Genomic DNA, 4,465 nt, shown 5'->3' on the forward strand with positions numbered 1-4,465 from the left:
TATATATATATATATATATATATATATATATATATATATATATATATATCACTTAGTTTAAGACCCCATCTCATGAAAGAGTGCTGCCTACATTTAAAGTGGATTTTCTCATCTCAATTAAGCCAATATAGAACATCCCTTACAGATATGACCAGAGATTTGTCTCCTGGGTGAAAAATTCTAGTTCCTGTTGAATTGAAGACTGAATGTTCAATAAATTATGTTCAATTAATATTTAATATATAGGTTGCTACCATTGAATTCATACAGTACTCTGTTACCCAAAAGAAGGAGTTATTCTAAAATAAAATGGAAAGTCCTTCCACTGGAATCTAGAGAGATACATAAGCATTAGCATTTATAATTATTGTAAGTTTCATTTAACACATGTGGGAACATATCAATAATGTATTCCTCCAAGATGGTAGCATATGCTTGTAACTCCAGCGCTCAAGAGGCTGAGGCAGAAAACTTAAAGTTTAAAACCTAAGCTATAAAGAGTTTTCAAAACAAGCAAAGTATTCTGAGAAACTAAAATTGAACATAAACTCTCATACATAAATATGTCATCAACCACAAAATGACAGGACTGACTTCCCATACTGAATTTGCAAGCTGCTTCTAGGAGGAGATGAAGAGCAACGATCTAATCAACTACACAGCAAGAAAAAGCAAAGACTTATTTTCATTCCCATAATATAAGGAAGATGTTTATTTGAGTCATAGAAGGAAGAAGTAATTACTTTTTGAAAAATCTATGCTATGAAAAGAGCATTTTAAAACCAAGTTGTAAAAGGTCCCCTATTGCACAACTTAGGCAGAATGCAATCACAGCACAAAAGGTTTAAAGAGAAAAGAGAAAAATATTTGCTGTGAGGATTGTGTTTCAACTTGATTGGCAAATAAATGTTAAAATATTATTTCCATATTGTCTGAGAGGATGTTTCTAAGAAATTATCATTTGAGACAGTAGATTTATTAAATAAATATACATCATCAATTTTGGCAGGCATTACCTAATTAATCCTCTGAAAGTAGCAATAGAGTGATTCATTTTCTTATTCATTCTCTCTTTCCCTGTCCCTTCTTCCCTCCTTTTGCATCTCCTTCTCTTTCTCCTTGATCTAGAATGCTCATTCTTTTTCTACCTCAGACAATAGAACCCCAGGTTCTCTGACTGAGTGATTATACCACTGGATTTATTAATTCTCCAGCTTGTGCTCATGGCAGAAAGTGAGAGTGGTGAACATAATCAATAAGCCAATCCCTATAATAAATAATTTATTCTCTACTCTTTAACTAGTTGTGAACTGCTGCACTAAACACCAGCCACTTTACAAAGAAACTTCTTTGACAAGAGTGTACAAATTTTGACTGCAATACTGACATACTGGGCATGATGTGCCTCCTATACAATAGTGGGGTAAACGTTATGAGGTTACCAACCACTCTCTAATTGGATTTGAGAAATGCTCTACAAGAGGGTACTATGTACCTAAATATATCATCCTTAACAAAACAAAAACAAAAACAAACAAAAAAAACTATAGATGGAAAAAGAGGTCATAGGCCCTAGGGTAGATACTATTATTGTTATTTTGTTGAGTGGTTGCACTATAAAATTGCTTGTAAGTATTTATGTTTATACCCAAAGACCCTGGATGCTCTCATTCTTGTCAGAGAGGCTTCTTTTTGCAGTTGGTAGCAGTTAATGACTAAATGCATAGCCTAAAAATGAGATTCACTGTTCAGCGCTACAAAGGACATTTTATTAAACACACAAACATACATACACACACACACACACACGCACACTCAAAGCTCAGGGAACATCTTCAAAAGAGGAAGAGGAAACAAGAGTTTGAATGCGGAGAGGAGTATCGTGAAGTGCTACCATCTGGACATAATATTGCTATCCCAATCATGAACTCACAGCAGATGTGTTACTTGAACGTAAACTGCATGAGATCAGTCCAGCCAACATCCAGGCAAGGGTCCAGGCTCTATCTCACACTGAACATCTATTCATAGTAGGCAGCTTCAGGGAGAAGTAGAATCCTTCTTTCTGAAGATATGGTAGGTTTCCAATGCTCCACACCCATCAACATATGGAAAGCACTAACTTGAATTAGGAAAGTAGCCAAAAAAAAAAAAAAAAGAAAAAGAAANAGAGAGAGAGAGAGAGAGAGAGAGAGAGAGAGAGAGAGAGAGAGAGAAAGTTGAGAGGAAACATATTTATGAGTATATGGAGATAATTAAAGGGTAAATGAGTGGTTAAATATGATCATATTTCATTATATACACATATGAAAAAAATAGCTTCTTGAAGGTAAATTCTATTGTCATTGGGTATTGTAAAATTCTTATAGATAAACAGATAAAATTTTAAGTCTAAGTATCTAGAGATGAACATATGTAAACTAGAGAAAGTGCATTCTTAACAGCATGGTACCATATCTGAGGATAGCTAAAAAGTGTGTGTTAAAATACATTACATCCTAAAAATTACACACTCCTACATACTCCTATCTCTATCATAACTTGAAGGGATAATCTCTTAATTTTTAAGATTTCTAAATTATTTTTACTTGTGTGCATGTACACACACATATATGTGTATGTGTGATATATATGTGTGTCTGTGTGTGTGTGTGTGTGTGTGTGTGTGTGTGTGTGTGTATACACACACATATATATGTTCATGCAAGCTACATGTATGCAGGTGATCTCAAAGGCCAGAATATGGTGTCAGATCCTCTGGCGCTAAAGTTACAAATAGCTTGCAAATAAGGTGCTTTAGGAGTGCGGGAAACCAAAATCTAAAAGAGCATCAAATGTTCTTAATCAATGAGTCACATTTTCAGCTTGTGATGTTTGAATGAGAATCTCCAGTAGTTCCCAGTAGAAAGAACAGAACTGGAAGGATTAGGAGGTGTGTCCTTGTTGGAAGACAAGTTTCACTAGGGCCAGGTTTTGAGGTTTCAACAACCTCACAGTATTTACAGTCTCTGTCTCTCCATCCTTTCTTCCTGCTCTCCTTCCTCCTGCAAGATGAGAGCTCTCAGCTATTGCTCATGCATGGTGCCTGTCTGACTGCTGTCATGTTCTCCACAAAGGCTCTTAAATTGTAAGCCCCATGTAAACACTCTTATACAAGTTGTCTTAGTCACGATGTCTCATTACAGCAATAGAGAAACAACCAAGACATAAATACAAGAGTTCTTGATTTTACAGAGTTTTGGTCTCCATGAATATAGACAACAAAGTTGTACAATATATAGCAATTTCCTATAACAGTTACAAATAGCATCTTTGTGGACAGGGTGTGGTGACTTAACTGTATTTAATAAACCATTGACCTTGAGTGCTTGGAATGTACTAAGCAGAAGGAGAACATAGTATAAAGTAGGAAGTAGCAGTCAAAAGACTTCCTAATTATTCATTTTTGCCATATGCTAGATCAAAATGTTCCAGAACGTTCTGTGGTTCCCATTCCAGTTTGCCGACCTGTTTTAAAAGTCCATATTAAAAGACTCTCTACTGCAATTAAAGTAATAAGAAAATAGAAAAAAAATAAGATCATGGAAATGAGATGCTATTATATGTAAATTTCATGCATGGACATCTTAGAAATTTACAGTATAAATTATAGTGACCTACATCTAGTAGAATAATAGGTTATCAGTTTTCTGTCAGTACAGTTGTCCCACAGTCTGATACAATTACATTTTAATCCTTCAAAAATCAGGATTCAGAACAAGGAAAAATACAAATCAAAAGAATAACCAGTGACTAGAATTTTGGGCAAAATTACATTAAAGAGTTTTCTTGGAACTTTATTTAGAATTCTGTTTTGGGGAAAATTCTTCCAAATTCTTTCTCTTGTCAGTAGTATGAATATTTATTTGTTAAAATAAATGAACTGCACACATGTTTTATTCACAGATAAATTATTATGAAAACCTTAAAGCAAAAGTTAGCATTGTATTGAATTTTCTTAGCATATTGTTTGCATTTGGATTTTTTTGTATGGTTATTGTGAATTTACTCCTGTGACAATGCCAATTAGAGAGAAATGAATTATTAATGTGATCATATTCATAAGTTCAAATAAATGATTTTAAAACTAATACCAACTCTGTAGAAAAACAGAAGCATATCAAGTGAGGAGTATTACTAATGACTTATGTTAATTCAGCAACATATTTTTCAAAACATTTGATATAGTTAAATAGCATGCAATTTAATGAGGCCTTAGACTGTTGTACTTATTATCTTTCTCATCGCTGTGGCATGGACCTGACAGAAGTTAGCAGAGTTTTCTGTGGATCACGGTTTGAGGGATAGAATCCATCACAGTGGGACAGCATGCTGCTGCACTGGCTCTGTGTATGACTGGAGGGGCTTGTGATGTAATGTATCCTCTCTCTCTCTCCTCTCTCTCTCTCTCTCTCTCTCTCTCTCT

The 4,465-nt window shown here is 34.5% G+C and overlaps 1 long non-coding RNA gene across 1 annotated transcript in view; it reads right to left on the bottom strand.

Annotated features, from left to right (window-relative positions):
• LOC115065005 overlaps window positions 1-4,465 on the bottom strand; it is an 8,492-nt gene that overhangs the window by 3,704 nt on the left and 323 nt on the right. The window contains exon 2 of the long non-coding RNA XR_003844811.1: window positions 1,934-2,122. This is a non-coding gene — a long non-coding RNA (uncharacterized LOC115065005). The remainder of the gene's footprint in view (window positions 1-1,933; window positions 2,123-4,465) is intronic.

The sequence above is a fragment of the Mus pahari genome, chromosome 11 (genome assembly GCF_900095145.1).
Source record: "Mus pahari chromosome 11, PAHARI_EIJ_v1.1, whole genome shotgun sequence".
In the NCBI taxonomy this organism is placed as follows: domain Eukaryota; kingdom Metazoa; phylum Chordata; class Mammalia; order Rodentia; family Muridae; genus Mus; species Mus pahari.